The following is a 17,397-nucleotide window of genomic DNA, read 5'->3' on the forward strand; positions in this document are numbered from 1 at the left end:
TTAAAGCTTGGTCACAAATGGGTCTTCCAAATGGACAATGACCCCAAGCATACTTCCAAAGTTGTGGAAAATGGCTTAAGGACAACAAAGTCAAGGTATTGGAGCGGCCATCACAAAGCCCTGACCTCATCCTGTAGAAAATGTGTGGGCAGAACTGAAAAAGCGTGTGCGAGCAAGGATGCCTACAAACCTGACTCAGTCACACCAGCTCTGTCAGGAAGAATGGGCCAAAATTCACCCAACTTATTTTGGGAAGCTTGTGGAATGCTACCCGAAACTTTTGATCCAAGTTAAACAATTTAAAGGCAATGCTAACCAATACTAATTGAGTGTATGTAAACTTCTGACCCACTGAGAATGTGATGAAAGAAATAAAAGCTGAAATAAATCACTCTCTACTATTATTCTGACATTTCACATTCTTAAAATAAAGTGGTGATCCTAACTGACGTAAACAGGGATTTTTTACTAGGATTAAATGTTAGGAATTGTGAAAAACTGAGTTTAAATGTATTTGGCTAAGGTGTATGTAAACTTTTGACTTCAACTGTATTACATTTTTTGTTAACTAGTAAATAGTAGCCTATAGCAAAGCGTGTTTAAGTAATTTGTTAATTGTCAACAGTGTTTGCCAGTTAGTTTTTGCTACCATATAGGTTTTAGCTTGCTTTTGCCTGCTAACTGAGGAGTATTAATTCACCTGTTTCCATACATGTTTCATTTTAAAACATTTATCTTACAAATTAGTTGTTTAATCTATCTGCTTAACTCTTTATCTGTACAAGAAATTGTATTGTTTTTTTAAAACTAATTTTATTCTAATCTTTTCAGGAAAATGCCACTGGCACTATCTGATATGTGGAGACATTTCACTGCAGCTAATGTAGAAGGAAAAGCTGTGTACATTTGTACATACTGTGCCAAATCATAAGTGAAGAATACAACAAAGATGCAGAATCATCTGACCAAGTGCATAAAGTTCCCTCAGTGCTCACAACAAGCAACCAAAAGTCCCTCTACTTTTATTTGAGGTGTAAATGATGAATCAAACACCTTATCGATAGCAACAGCTCATGGTCCTCCTGGAATCAGAAGTTTTTTTGACTCAATGGAGGAACGTAGTCAGAGAAATGCTGATGAATGTCTTGCTCGAGCTGTGTATGTAACTGGTTCACCTCTGATGCTCACAGGCAATGTGTATTGGAAGAGATTTCTGAATGTTCTTCACCCAGCATACACCCCTCTAACCAGACATGCTTTATCTACTCATTTGCTGGATGCAGAGTTCAACAGAGTTCAAGTGAAGGTCAAGCAAATCATAGAGAAAGCAGACTGTATTGCAATCATCTCTGATAGGTGGTCGAATGTTCATGGGCAAGGAAAAATGAACTACATCTCCACCCCTCAACCAGTATTCTACAAGAGCACAGACAGAAGGCACAACAGACACACCGGTTGTCACGTTCTGACCTTAGTTCTTTTGTTATGTCTTTGTTTTAGTATGGTCAGGGTGTGAGTTGGGTGGGTTGTCTATGTTCTTTTTTCTATAATTTGGGATTTCTGTGTTTGGCCTGGTATGGTTCTCAATCAGAGGCAGCTGTCAATCGTTGTCCCTGATTGAGAACCATACTTAGGTAGCCTGGGTTGACCTTTGAGTTGTGGGTGATGTATTGTGTTTTATGTATGCACCGTACAGAACTGTTTCGGTTTCATTTTGTTCTCTTTGTTGTTTTATTATTTAGTGTTCTGAGTTATAATAAATATAAAGAACACTTACCACACTGCACATTGGTCCTCCGATCCTTCCTACTACTCCTGCTCGTCAGAGGAGGAAGACGAAAACCCTTACAGAATCACCCACCACCAAAGGACCAAGCAGCGTGGTAACGGGCAGCAGCAGCGATCTCCAGACTCCTGGACATGGGAGGAGATCCTGGATGGCAAGGGACCCTGAGTACAGCCTGGAGAGTATCGCCGCCCCAAGGTAGAGCTGGAGGCAGCAAGAGCCGAGAGGCGGTGGTATGATGAGGCAGCACGGCAGCGCGGTTGGAAGCCCGAAAGGCAGCCCCAAAAATGTATTGGGGAGAGGAACACGGTGAGTGTGGCTAAGTCAGGTAGGAGACCTGAGCCAACTCCCCGTGCTTACCGTGGAGAGAGAGGGACCGGGTAGGCACCGTGTTATGCCGTGAGGCGCACGGTGTCCCCGGTGCGCAGGCATAGCCCGGTGCCGTACATAGCAGCGCCTCGTATCGGCCGGGCTAGAGTGGGCATCGAGCCAGGTGCCATCTGGTCTCCAGCGCATCTGGTCTCCAGTGCATCTCCTCCGGCCGGGGTACATGGCACCAGCCCTACACATGGTGTCCCCGGTTCGCCAGCACAGCCCAGTACGGGCTATTCCACCTCGCCGCACTGGCCTGGCTACGGGGAGCATCCAGCCAGGTAGGGTTGTACAGGCTCGGTGCTCGAGACATCCAGTGCGCCTTCACGGTCCTTTCTATTCGGTGCCACCTCCACGCACCAGCCCTCCGGCGGCAGCCCCCCGCACCAGGCTGTCTCTCCGTCTCCTCCCTAAAGGTGCTTCCGCCTGTCCAGTGCTGCCAGAGTCTCCCGTCTGTCCTGAGCTGCCAGAGTCTACCGTCTGTCCTGAGCTGCCAGAGCTGCCCGTCTGTCCTGAGCTGCCAGAGCCGCCCTTCAGTTAGGAGCTGCCGGAGCCGCTCGTCAGTCAGGAGCTGCCAGAGCCACTCGTCAGGCAGGAGCTGCCAGAGCCGTCCGTCAGCCAGGAGCTGCCAGAGTCGCCTGTCACGCCGGCGCTGCTGGAATCGCCCTTCACCCCTGGAGCTGCCGGAGTCTCCCGTCTGTCCGGTGCTGCCGGACGGGACCCGTGGCTAGGGTCCCCAGTCCGAGGTCGGCCGCTAGGGTCGCCGCTCTAAAGAGGCCACGGAGGCAGGTGAAGAGGCGGACAAAGACTATGGTGGAGTGGGGTCCACGTCCCGCGCCAGAGCCGCCACCGCGGACAGACGCCCACCCAGACCCTCCCCTATAGGTTCAGGTTTTGCGGCCGGAGTCCGCACCTTTGGGGGGGAGGGGGGGGGGGGGGTACTGTCACGTTCTGACCTTAGTTATTTTGTTATGTCTTTGTTTTAGTATGGTCAGGGCGTGAGTCGGGTGTGTTGTCTATGTTCTTTTTTCTATAATTTGGGATTTCTGTGTTTGGCCTGGTATGGTTCTCAATCAGAGGCAGCTGTCAATCGTTGTCCCTGATTGAGAACCATATTTAGGTAGCCTGGGTTGACCTTTGAGTTGTGGGTGATGTATTGTGTTTTATGTATGCACCGTACAGAACTGTTTCGGTTTCATTTTGTTCTCTTTGTTGTTTTATTATTTAGTGTTCTGAGTTATAATAAATATAATGAACACTTACCACACTGCACATTGGTCCTCCGATCCTTCCTACTACTGCTGCTCGTCCTTACACCGGTCTCTACATTGCAAATGAGCTGAAGGCAGTCATCAATGACCTTGGCCCACAGAAAGTATTTGCACTGGTGACAGACAATGCTGCGAACATGAAGGCTGCTTGTTCTAAAGTGGAGGAGTCCTACTCTCACATCACACTCATTAGCTGTGCTGCTCATGCGTTGAATCTGCTCCTCAAGGACATCATGGCACTGAAAACAATGGATACACTTTACAAGAGAGCCAAGGAAATGGTTGGGTATGTGAAGGGTCATCAAGTTATAGCATCAATCTACCTCACCAAGCAAAGTGAGACGAATAAGAGCCCCACATTGAAGCTGCCCAGCAACACCCGTTGGGGTGGTGTTGTCATTGTGTTTGACAGTCTCCTGGAGGGTAAGGAGTCTAATCATTTGCAATTATGTCTACTCATGATAAAGTAAAAGGTTCATGTTTCTGTCTCCATATGATATGGTAAATATATCCAATGCAAAAAACATCTACATTTAAATGGTATTAATACTAATTTGCATACATTCCCATTAATTCCCATATATTCCCGTTAATTCCCACGGAAAGTTTCCACCTCTGAATATTCCCCAAAATGTGCAACCCTAGTTGCGGCCATGTTTTTTTGTTTAGATTCAACATGATATAGCATTTAGACGTTGTATTATATTAATGTAAGTTGTGTGTTTTATTCCATGAGTAGAGAAGCCTCTGACTGATGTACCGAACAGCTTTGAAACAGTTTTCTCTTGCTTTGCATATGGATGTCATCTAAAAAAACTGTAAAGAAAACATTTAAATGGTTATGTTATGGTTGGAGAAAAAAACGGTATTGTCTGTACAGTAGCAGGCAAAGATAGTTGGAAATGAATTGTCTGTCTGGGTGTGACATATTGACTAATTGTCTTATGGGAATTCTTGAGCCAATAAGTGATTATAGATTTCACAGCAGGCTGGAGAAAACAGCTCTGCTCTCAAAGTGTGGATTAGATGTGTATGAGCACACAGGCGTACAACAGGCACTTAACAACAAGACACTAGGGACAGAAAGAATGCATATCTTTGTCTCTCTCTCCTTTTCTCTCTCTCTCTCCTTTTCTCTCTCTCCTTTTCTCTCTCTCCTTTTATCTCTCTCTCTCTCTTTCTCTCTCTCTCTCGACTTTTCTCTCTCTCTCTCTCTCTCTCTCTCCTTTTCTATCTCTCTCTCACCTTTTCTATCTCTCTCTCTCTCTCTCCTTTTCTCTCTCTCCTTTTCTATCTCTCTCCTTTTCTATCTCTCACCTTTTCTATCTCTCTCACCTTTTCTATCTCTCTCTCTCCTTTTCTATCTCTCTCTCTCTCTCTCTCCTCTCCCTCTCTCCTTTTCTATATCTCTCTCCTTCTCTCTCTCTCTCTCTCTCTCTCTCTCTTTCTTTCTCTTTCTCTCTCTCTTTTTATCTCCTCATCTCTTTCCCTGGGGACAGACAGGTGACACATTTTCTTTTGATTCCATTGGGAGAAAACTCAGATTGATGCTTGAGGGAGCACCAACACAATACAGGAATTGCAATTTTTAAAAGGAGAAAGGTTGTCTGGGTTAACACACATATATGCTTACAGGTACACTATTTTATTTTAAGTTAATCTCAAGTGTGTATATTTTAGTCTCACCTATCAGGTACCATCCTCCCATTGTACCATCCTCCCAAGTCTCATCAATGACTCAAGAGGATGCCTGGACTTCAAGGCTATACATACGATAATATACATTGATAAGAGCCTCCATTTGGTTTCAGTGTATATGGGCGAGCAGTGGTCCAGAGTAGTGTGGGCACTCAGTGATTCTCTCACACGGTCAGATGACCCCTTTCATTAGCTAGCACTGTGCCTTCCTTCCTTTCCAGAGTTCCTTGGTGAAGCGGCCTATAATAAGACTGTGACGTCAGCCCCTAACTCTCTCTATCTCCCAAGGCCATGGCCATGCCTCACCACAAATGGAATTTGTGTCACAACCACAGCAGGCTCTGGTCTCTAACAATCAGTATCCCCCCTACCGCCACCGAGCAGATCATTCCTCACTCCAGAAATGGCTGCCTGCCACTGCTTTTTTCACACTGTTTTATTCAATGTTAACAAAAATTATAAGGATTTGTGAATTATTTTGACGAGGCTTATGGGGATAATTGTAAGATTTGAACTAGTGACCGGAGCTAAGAGGGCGCTAAGGCTTGCTTTAGTTTAGTCATCAAGTCAGCCAGTCCGTGTGGCAAAACCCAACGGCCATGCTTTTCTTTCCTTATTTAACTTAACAAATCTGACAATGGCTAAGAGCATTCTATGGTGTGTGGAGAAGGAAGGAAACGCATGTCTCAGTCCTTTTCCCTCTCTTCTTTGAGATGTTCTGCAATTAGTGCAGGATCAGCTTGTGGTACATTAGTGGGCTGGGAAGGGAAGGGAAAGGGGTTACCTAGTCAGTTGCACAAACCTAATGCATTCAACCAAAATGTGTCTTTCCGCATTTTAATTTTAATTTTTTATTTCACCTTTATTTGACCAGGTAGGTCAGTTGAGAACAAGTTCTCATTTACAACTGTGACCTGGCCAAGATAAAGCAAAGCAGTGTGACAAAAACAACAACACAGAGTTACACATGGGACAAACAAATATACAGTCAATAACACAATAGAAACATCTGTATACAGTGTGTGCAAATAGAGTAAGGTGGTAAGGCAATAAATAGGCCAATAGTGGCAAAGTAATTACAATTTAGCAATTTGCACTGGAGTGATAGATGTGCAGATGAGGATGTGCAAGTAGAAATACTGGTGTGCAAAAGAGCAGAAAAACAAAAACAAATATGGGGATGAGGTAGGTAGTTGGATGGATGGACTATTTACAGATGGGCTGTGTACAGCTGCAGTGATCGCTAAGCTGCTCTGACAGCTGACGCTTAAAAGTTAGTGAGGGAGATATAAGTCTCCAACTTCAGTGATTTTTGCAATTTGTTCCAGTCACTTGTTAACACAGTGTCCAAAGAAGGGCCAGATGTATACAGGTGGATCGAAAAATCACCCTCAGCAAGAGCGACATCATTGATATATACAGAGAAAATAGTTTGCCTGAGAATTGAACCCTGTCGCACCCCCATAGAGACTGCCAGATGTCCAGACAACAGGCCCTCCGACACACTGAACTCTATCTGCGAAGTAGTTTGTGAACCAGGCGAGGCAGTCATTAGAGAAACCAAGGCTGTTGAGTCTGCTGATAAGAATACGGTGATTGACAGAGTCGAAAGCCTTGGCCAGGTCGATGAAGACGGCTGCACAGTGCTGTCTTTTATCGATGGCGGTGATGATATCGTTTAGGACCTTGAGCATGGCTGAGGTGCACCCGTGACCAGCTCGGAAACCAGATTGCGTAGCAGAAAAGGTACTGTGGGATTTGAAATGGTCGGTGATTTGTTTGTTCTCTTGGCTTTCGAAGACTTTAGAAAGGCAGGGCAGGATGGATATAGGTCTGTAACAGTTTGGGTCTAGAGTGTCTCACCCTTTGAAGAGGGGGATGACCGCCGCCGCTTTCCAATCTTTAGGAATCTCAGAAGATACGAAAGAGAGGTTGAACAGACTAGTAATAGGGGTTGCAGCAATGGCGGCAGATCATTTTAGGAAGAGAGGGTCCAGTTTGTCTAGCCCAGCTGATTTGTAGGGATCCAGATTTTGCAGCTCTTTCAGAACATCAGCTGTCTGGATTTGGGTGAAGGAGAAGCAGGGGGGCTTGGGCCAGTTGCTGCGGGGGGTGCGGAGCTGTTGGCCCGGGGTTGGGGTAGCCAGGTAGAAAGCATGGCCAGCCGTAGAGAAATGCTTATTGAAATTCTCGATTATCGTGGATTTATCATGGTGACAGTGTTTCCTAATTTCAGTGCAATGGGCAGCTGGGAGGAGGTACTCTTATTCTCCATAGACTTTACAGTGTCCCAAAACTTTTGGGAATTAGTGCTGCATGATGCAAATTTTCTTTTTGAAAAAGCTAGCCTCTGCTTTCCTAACTGACGTACTGCGTATTGGTTCCTGACTTCCCTAAAAAGTTGCATATCATGGGGACTATTTGAAGCTAGTGCAGTACGCCACAGAATGTTTTTGTGCTGGTCAAGGGCAGTCAAGTCTGGAGTGAACAAGGGCTATATCTGTTCTTAGTTCTACATTTTTTGAAAGGGTCTTGTTTATTTAAGATGGTGAGGAAAGCACTTTTAAAGAAAACCCAGGCATTCTCTACTGACGGGATGAGGTCAATATCCTTCCAGGATACCCGGGCCAGGTTGATTAGAAAGGTCTACTCGCAGAAGTGTTTTAGGGAGCGTTTGACAGTGATGAGGGGTGGTCATTTGACCGCGTACCCATAACGGATACAGGAATGAGGCAGTGATCGCAGAGATCCTGGTTGAAAACAGCAGAGGTGTATTTAGAGGGCAAGTTGGTCAGGATGATACAGTGGGGCAAAAAAGTATTTAGTCAGCCACCAATTGTGCAAGTTCTCCCACTTAAAAAGATGAGAGAGGCCTGTAATTTTCATCATAGGTACACTTCAACAATGATAGACAAAATGAGAAAAAGAATCCAGAAAATCACATTGTAGGATTTTTAATGAATTTATTTGCAAATTATGGTGGAAAATAAGTATTTGGTCACCTACAAACAAGCAAGATTTCTGGCTCTCACAGACCTGTAACTTCTTCTTTAAGAGGCTCCTCTGTCCTCCACTTGTATTAATGGCACATGTTTGAACTTGTTATCAGTATAAAAGACACCTGTCCACAACCTCAAACAGTCACACTCCAAACTCCACTATGGCCAAGACCAAAGAGCTGTCAAAGGACACCAGAAACAAAATTGTAGACCTGCACCAGGCTGGGAAGACTGAATCTGCAATAGGTAAGCTGCTTGGTTTGAAGAAATCAACTGTGGGAGGAATTATTAGGAAATGGAAGACATACAAGACCACTGATAATCTCCCTCGATCTGGGGCTCCACGCAAGATCTCACGCCGTGGAGTCAAAATGATCACAAGAACGGTGAGCGAAAATCCAAGAACCACACGGGGGGACCTAGTGAATGACCTGCAGAGAGCTGGGACCAAAGTAACAAAGCCTACCATCAGTAACACACTACGCCGCCAGGGACTCAAATCCTGCAGTGCCAGACGTGTCCCCCTGCTTAAGCCAGTACATGTCCAGGCCCGTCTGAAGTTTGCTAGAGAGCATTTGGATGATCCAAAAGAAGATTGGGAGAATGTCATATGGTCAGATGAAACCAAAATATTACTTTTTTGGTAAAAACTCAACTCGTTGTGTTTGGAGGACAAAGAATGCTGAGTTGCATCCAAAGAACACCATACCTACTGCAAATATATTCATAAAAAATCCTACAATGTGATTTTCTGGATTTCTTTTTCGAATTTTGTCTGTCATAGTTGAAGTGTACCTAAAATTACAGACCTCTCTCATCTTTTTAAGTGGGAGAACTTGCACAATTGGTGGCTGACTAAATACTATTTTGCCCCACTGTATCTATGAGGGTGCCCATGTTTACGGATTTGGGGTTGTACCTGGTAGGTTCCTTGATAATTTGTGTGAGATTGAGGTCATCTAGCTTAGATTGTAGGACAGCCGGGGTGTTAATCATATCCCAATTTAGGTCACCTAACAGTACGAAATCTGACGATAGATGGGGGGCAATCAATTCACATATGGTGTCCAGGGCACAGCTGGGACCTGAGGGGGGTCTATAACAAGCGGCAACAGTGAGGGACTTATTTCTGTAGAGATTTATATTTAAAAGTAGAAGTTCGAACTGTTTGGGCACAGACCTGGATAGTATGACAGATCTCTACAGTAGATTGCAATTTCGCCCCCTTTAGCAGCTCTGTCTTGACGGAAAATGTTGTAATTGGGGATGGAAATTTCAGAATTTTTGGTGGCCTTCCTTAGCCATGATTCAGACACAGCTAGGACATCATGGTTAGCGGAGTGTGCTAAAGCAGTGAATAAAGTAAACTTAGGGAGGAGGCTTCTGATGTTAACATGCATTTACGGTTGCAGAAGTCAACAAATAAGAGTGCCTGGGGACACACAGGGCCTGGGTTAACCTCTACATCACCAGAGGAACAGAGGAGGAGTAGGATGAGGGTACGGTTATAGGCTAATAGAACTGGTCGTCTAGTGCTTTGGGAACAGAGAATAGAAGGAGCAGATTTCTGGGCGTGGTAGGATAGATTCAGGGCATAGTGTACAGACAAGGGTATGGTAGGGTGCAAGTACAGTGGGGGTAAACCTAGGCATTGAGTGACGATGAGAGAGGTTGAGGCGCCAGTTATGCTAGGTGCGGTCTCCGCATGTGTGGGGGGTGGGACAATTGGGCAGTATACAAGGTATATTGACATTAGAGAGAGGCATAAAGCAGTCACAGGTGTTGATTGGGAGAGCTAAGACAACAACGGGTGAGATAACAATGGGTAAACAACTAAGACAACAACAACGGGTAAATGGCAAAGAATGGGCAAAGAGGGTCAGTTAGCTACACAGTTCGAGGCTGGGGCCAACAGATAATCAAAATGAAGTACTGTGTTAATGAACAGTCCAGCAGGCATCAGCTGTGTAGCCGAGTGATCATAGGGTCCAATGAGCAGCAATAGATGAAACAGGGAGCCATTTGGTAGAGATTACTACGCTAGGCGAGCGGAAGACACAGCGTTCAGGAAGCTAGCGGGCTGGGGCTAGCAGATGGATCTTCACCAACATCCACGACGCAGAGGCCAGTTGAGAGCACATCGGATTACGTCAGCCGACCACCAGACCAGTTGTGATGGATCGGTGGGGCTCCGTGTCGACAAAGGGTCCAGGCCAATTGGCAAGAGAGGTATTGTAGTTGGTGTACTTTGTTTGCTAGCCAGGGGATCGGCCTAGCTCGAGGCTAGCTCGAGGCTAACTGGTGTATGCTCTGGACAAGGGAGTTAGCCACAATAGCCACTTGGTAGCAGCTAGCTAGCTGCAAAGATCCGGTGTAATGGTCCAGAGCTTGCGGCAGGAATCCGGTGATGTAGTGGAATAAAAAGCAGTCCGATATGCTCAGGGCTGATATCGCACTGTGCAGACTGACAGGTATTATCCGGGCTATCCGGGCTGAAGTGGCTGGTGTCGGAGCTAAAGGTAAAGACCACTAGCAGTGGCTAACAATGACTAAATAGCTAGTAGCTTATTAGCTGGCTAGCTTCTGATGGCTAGCTTCTGATGGAGGTTCCAGTTATAAGGTCTAAAAAAATAGCAGATCCGGACCACATTGGGTGAGGCGGGTTGCAGGAAGGTATATTTAATTCGAAAATGGAAAAAAAGATATTACAATATAATGAAATGTATACAAAAAAACGAAAAATACTGAATATTTACATCTTGGATGTTTTTTTTTAACCCAACCCCTCTGAATTGGAGAGGTGCTGGGGCTACCTTAATTGACGTCCACGTCATCGGTGCTCAGGAAGCAGTTGTTGTTACCCTTATGGGAAAATGACATGAATTTCACATGTGAAATTGAACAAGTGAACTGTTCCAAAAACACATGTTTTCATGTGATCACATATAATCTTACACTGAGTGCACAAAACATTAAGAACACCTGCTCTTTCTATGACGCAGACTGACCAGGTGAAGGCTATGATCCCTTATTGACGTCACTTGTTAAATCCACTTCAGTCAGTGTTGTTGAAGGACACGTTAAAGGATTTTTAAGCCTTGCGACAATTGAGGCATGGAGTGTGTATGTGTGTCATTCAGAGTTTTAATGGGCAAGACAAACGATTGAAGTGCCTTTTGAGAACTGCAACGCTGATGGGTTTACGCTCAACAGGTCCCCGTGTGTATAAAGAACAGTCCACCGCCCAAAGGACATCCAGCCAACTTGACACAACTGTGGGAAGCATTGGAGTCAACATGGGCCAGCATCCCTGTTGAACACTTACGACACCTTGTAGAGTCCATGCCCCGACGAATTGAGAGTGTTCTGAGGGAAAATGGAGGGGTGTAACTCAATATTAGGAAGGTGTTCCTAATGCTTGGTATACTCATGTGAAGTTAATGTGGTAACATGTGACAACATGTAAAGCAACATGTGATAACATGAATCTATAAATGTCAAAACGTGAAATTTCAGGTGAAATCGTGATTTTCCAGATGTGGAATCATGTGGTTTTTCTGTAAGGGTAACTAATGTTCCGAGCTCTGCTTCGATAACTGCTGTGTTAATTGACTGATGTGGGATCAGGCATAAGACTGGCTCAGACTTCAACCTCTCACCTGAGTCTACAGTACAGGAGGTCTCACAGGAGAACGCATTGTACCCTGTCTGCCTGCTGTGACAATGACATCACTGCTCAAGCTGCGCTGCTCAACACTCAACCCAGAGAATATATATTTCTAGAAAGACACCGCATCTGCCCACGACAACATTAAGATAACCAGGAGAAAGACAGCCTTGCATGTCAAGCTTCTAGGTTCTCCAGGTCCATGTGATGCAGGCTGAATGGGAGAATGCGAAGTTTGGCTACGCAAGACTAGGAGAAAGAGAACAGACATTAACATTTTACTTTTGAATCTGTGTATTGTTGATCTGGGCTGGACAGTTGGGTTTGTCTGGCTCTCCTATCCTGGTCTTTGATGTGTTAGATGTTTATGGCTCTAATCTGGAAGTGTCTCGTCTCTCCGTATGATGAGCGCCGTTAATCACAGCCATGTGACTGCCACGGGCAGCCGGTCGTCTTTGATCCAAAGGAGCCTTGGCAGGCACGATGAGTTCATTAGACCTGTTCTTATGGGGCATTGTGGGAAATGCCTCTCTCCGTTTCCATCTCGGCACGGCTGTCTTCTCAGATCACTTGGTGGCTTGAGGCTGCGGTCAAGGCTTTGCTGATGAAATGACCCCCACCTAGCAGACTAACAGGATATGACACGTTGAAGACCGCCTCCACGCGATTGGTAGACTTGACGGGGGTCCCTTTCTATTAAAGTAGATGGCAGAAATGTATTAGCCCTAATTGGCAAGAAATGGGCTGTGTCTAATGGCCAGCTCACAGTGTGTGTCGTGTCTCTGTGTGTGTGGGATTTTTTTGCATTCAGAGAAATTAAGAAAGACAACTGTACAGACAGCCAAGCATTCTGTCTGCCTCTATCAGGGTGTAGGTCTGGAATAAAGCCTTTGGCCGATCAAGAGACAGACAGGTCGACAGCTAGATTGCCATGCAACCATGCAGCCAGCCAGCTAGGCAGACAGGCAGGCAGGCATCGGATCAGGTAGAAAGCCAGGCAGCCGTTAGTTGTCCCAGCCAGTGGTCCTCTCTCCTCAGATAGTCAGTCAGTTAGGCTGTCATCACTGTGCTCACACCACTGTCCTCTCCTCTGGGAGTGGCGTCTCCTTTAGTCAGGACGTGTGAAGAACTCAATCGCTGCCCCCAGCCTGGCTGTCAACGTTTCAGTAATTAAAGTGTTTCACTCACCCACGAAGGACGAGACACCTTTCTCTCCTTCTCTCTGCCACTCTCCCTTTCTTTATCTCTCTCTCTCTCTCTCTCTCTGCTGTGCGGAGCCGGAGGACGGAATGAGGTGCTGTATTCTCACACAGTCTCCAGAGCCACTGAGGCATGCTCAGGTAACAGGCTAACATAGTAGAGGCAGGAGGAGAGCAGCCTGAACGCATCGACAGCTAAACATACCCTCACGATGTCAGCTTCAAGACTCAATCAGTGAAATAGTCTGGCTGATGACATTTATGACTAATTTGTCAGTAATGTTGTTACGAGCATTTACAACCAGATGGTCTAATCAGACCTCGATGATGCAGCTTTACCGTCAGCCTGCGGCTCCTAATAGCTTGCCTCATCTACCTCACTCCAATATGCAATTTAGCAGACGATTTAATCCAAAGCTACTTATAGTAATGTGTGCATACTTTTTCGCACGGGGGTCCCCAGCAGGAATCGAAGCTACGGTCTTGGCGTTGAAAGTGCCGTACTCTACCAACTGAGCCACACAGGTCCAATAGCAGAGAGCAGCGACAGGTATCGGTGACAGTGGTAGAGAGAGAAAGTAGGTAGGTACTATACCTCCTCAAGCCTCCCCTCTCCTGCTGCGGAGGGAAATCTGTCATGTAAGGGCACATTTCCTTTGTGGCTCTGTGTAAACATAGTAGCAGTGGTGTTTCTCCCAGGCACCTCCCATTGGTGTGTGATTTGGTGTGAAGACTCTGCCTACCACAGGGCTGACTGTCATCCAGTCTAAGCCATGTCCTGTTAGCTACTAGGAACAGAGCTGTAGACAATCTAGAATATAAACTCAGCAAAAAAAGTAACGTCCTCTCACTGTCCACTGCGTTTATTTTCAGCGAACTTAACGTGTGTCAATATTTGTATGGACATAACAAGATTCAACAACTGAGACATAAACTGAACAAGTTCCACAGACATGTGACTAACATAAATGGAATAATGTGTCCCTGAACAAAGGGGGGATCAAAATCAAAAGTAACAGTCAGTATCTGGTGTGGCCAGCAGCTGCATTAAGAACTGCAGTGCATCTCATCCTCATGGACTGCACCAGATTTGGCAGTTCTTGCTGTGAGATGTTACCCCACTCTTCCACCAAGGCACCTGCAAGTTCCTGGACATTTCTGGGAGGAATGGACCTAGCCCTCACCCTCCGATCCAACAGGTCCCAGATGTGCTCAATGGGATTGAGATCCAGGCTCTTTGCTGGCCACGGTAGAACATTCCATGGTATAACATTTGCTGGCCATGGTAGAACATTCCTGTCTTGCATGAAATCACACACAGAATGAGCAGTATGGTTGGTGGCACTGTCATGCAGGAGGGTCATGTCAGGATGGGCCTGCAGGAAGGGTACAACTTGAGGGAGGAGGATTGTTGGATTACGTTGTTGCCGGTGATGTCTGGTGAGGACCTGCCTTACAACAGTTCTACAAGCCCTCAGTCCAGCCTCACTCAGCCTATTGCGAACAGTCTGTGCACTGATGGAGGGATTGTGCATTCCTGGTGTAACTCGGGCTGTTGTTGTTGCAATCCTGTACCTGTTCCTCAGGTGTGATGTTTGGATGTACCGATCCTGAGCAGGTGTTGTTACACGTGGTCTGTCACTGCGAGGACGATCAGCTGTCCGTCCTGTCTCCCTGTAAGCGCTGTCTTAGGCATCTCACAGTACGGACATTGCAATTTATTGCCCTGGCCACATCTGCAGTCCTCATGCCTTCTTGCAGCATGCCTAAGACACGTTCATGCAGATGAGCAGGGACACTGGGCATCTTTCTTTTGGTGTTTTTGGTGTTCATTGAACAAGCATGGGAAACAGTGTTTAAACCCTTTACCAAGAAGATCTGTGAAGTTATTTGGATTTTTACGAATTGTCTCTGAAAGACAGGGTCCTGAAAAGGGGACTTTTCTTTTTTAGCTGAGTTTGTCAAGAATATAGCCTCACTCAGCACATAACATTCTGAGAACCATATGTTTCTTAGAGCGTGGTTGTCCTAAAATCTTCATAAAATGTTCTGGGAATGGTGCAGGATAGTTGCTTGACTTTGAAAAATTCTCAGCACGCATTTATGTATTTAATCTTTATTTAACTAGGCTATTATTTAACTAGTCCCGCACCCGAGCCGCCGCCCTAAAGAAGGCCCACCCGGACCCTCCCCTTTAGAGTCAGGTTTTGCGGCCGGAGTCCGCACCTTTGGGGGGGGGGGGGCATTCTATGTGCTTTTTTCTATGTTTTTGTATTTGTTTTTGGCCGGGTATGGTTCTCAATCAGGGACAGGTCAAACCAGGTCAAAGACCCCTCAGATTCACACACCTCTTCGCCGATTAATACCTAAAGAAATTAATGTCCGTGTGTCGTATCTGTTCTTGGAGTTCAAAAAAGTTAACCCAAAAAAGGTAGCAGTGTTATTAAGAGTCTTGTTGAAATATTAAGTGAACGTTTTAAAGAAGTTCATCAAAAACATCCAAATAACTTATCATTTACGATCTCAGAGCCTTAATAAAACCTTTCAGAAAAAAGTTCAAGGAACCAGAGTACAATTTTCTCAGAACCTCCCTGAAACCTAAACATCAAAATTCCCTGAACAGTCGAAATGTTAATTTCTGTTCTCAGAACGTTTGAAGAACATTCTGTTTTTGCCGGTCAGGAAACATATGGTCCTGTTCCCACAACCAATGCGAAACCAAAAACGTACGTTCCCACAACTTCCAAGGAACCAAATGTGCTTGCTGGGCAGTCCATATACAGATGAATGCACTGTACAATATACACTGTGTTCTGCCATTGCTACCTGTACATATTTTTTGAAACTTTTTTTTTATATGTCATATCATATGAGAACAGCCCCAGTCCAAAGTTAGTGGCTTCAGTCCAAAGGTCCATACAGGTGAAAGCTCTCCACAATATATGCTTAAGAGTTCTGCCATATGCTATTTTTGGTATATTGATAAGGGGTGACTGCCACAGGATTGGGAAACATCACCAAGGACGCACAAGAGGAAATAAATGTGTGTGTGTGTCCATGCATTCATCAGTGTGTGTGTGTGTGCTCGTGTATGTGTGTGCATGTGTGTGCGTGTGTGTGTGTCTTTGTGTATTTGTCTGCCGTCTGACTGTGTGTGACTAATGGCCGATAGCATCATCCTCCATATTTCCTGTGGCATCGCCTGGCGCCCACATAGATATACTGTGGTGATGAGAAAGGGATATTAAAACCCACTCCTCTTCAGCTCAGAGCTGGCTGTCTGCCCCTCACACATAAAAACCATGCCCTCATGTCCCCATCACTCACACACACACACACACACACACACACATTTCAGAGCTAAGTTTCATTGTTGATTCTGGCTGATCCATTATTACGATATCAAACCTATTAAATTCAATGATACATTAGAACATATTGTATATCATTAACCTGATTCTTACCGACCGTAAACTTTGTGCAGTACCTCACTTCTAGTGTCTTGTTTTGTCTTATGGTCAAAATGGAGTCATGTCGAGCACATATCTGGCGTCTCCTGCCTAGCCTGTGCTCATTATATTGTGACTTGACCTGTCTGTTACTGACACAGTTGTGTGAGGCCTCGCTGGGATCGCTCTGTCTCTATCTCTCGCTCACTCTTTTCCCGCGCTCTCTCTCTCCAACTTTCTTTCGCTCTCTCTCTCCCCCTCTCTATCTCCCTATCTCTCTCCTCTTTCACTCTGTCTGTCTCTTTCTCTCTCTGAGTACCCTGTGTGTGTGTGTGTGTGTGTGTGTGTGTGTGGCTGTGTGTGTGTCTGGCGCTGTGAGTCACACCACGTGTCTGTGCTGATGCAGAGTGTGCGGTGGACTCTATTGTCTGGGTCCTGTGGGCTCATAACTCACACATGCACCCATGTGCCCAGTCAGTGTGTGTGTGTGTGTGTGTGTGTGTGTGTGTGTGTGTGTGTGTGTGTGTGTGTGTGTGTGTGTTACTCTGACAGCTTAGCCCTGGACTGGAAGGTGTGCTCAGACACGTTGGCAGTGCAGTCCTCTGCGTTTATCAACAGAGGGAGCTGTAGCTACTTGCTCTGGTAGCTGTAGGTTTGATTCAGTATTTGATAGGATAATATTTGATATTAGATTAACGCGGACATTGATTGTCTATGTGTCTGCGCGCGTGTGTGTCAGACCTGGGTTCAAATACATGTCTATTAAATACTTGTTTTTTGTGTATTTTGAGTATTTTCAAAAAATGTGGGTCAAAGCAACTACTTGAAGTATTTCAAATGCATGGGAGTGCAGGAGTATTTATTTGTATCTGTATTTGAGTATTTACAAATACAGTATGAGTATTTTAAAATGTTTGCCAATACTTTCCAAGGGTATTTCCTTGTGTTTTCAAAAA

The 17,397-nt window shown here is 45.4% G+C and overlaps 1 pseudogene; it reads left to right on the plus strand.

Moving 5' to 3' along the window:
• Nucleotides 1-17,397, plus strand: part of LOC139388086 (voltage-dependent N-type calcium channel subunit alpha-1B-like) — a 223,390-nt pseudogene that overhangs the window by 71,124 nt on the left and 134,869 nt on the right.

Source organism: Oncorhynchus clarkii, chromosome 29 (assembly GCF_045791955.1).
Source record: "Oncorhynchus clarkii lewisi isolate Uvic-CL-2024 chromosome 29, UVic_Ocla_1.0, whole genome shotgun sequence".
NCBI lineage: Eukaryota > Metazoa > Chordata > Actinopteri > Salmoniformes > Salmonidae > Oncorhynchus > Oncorhynchus clarkii.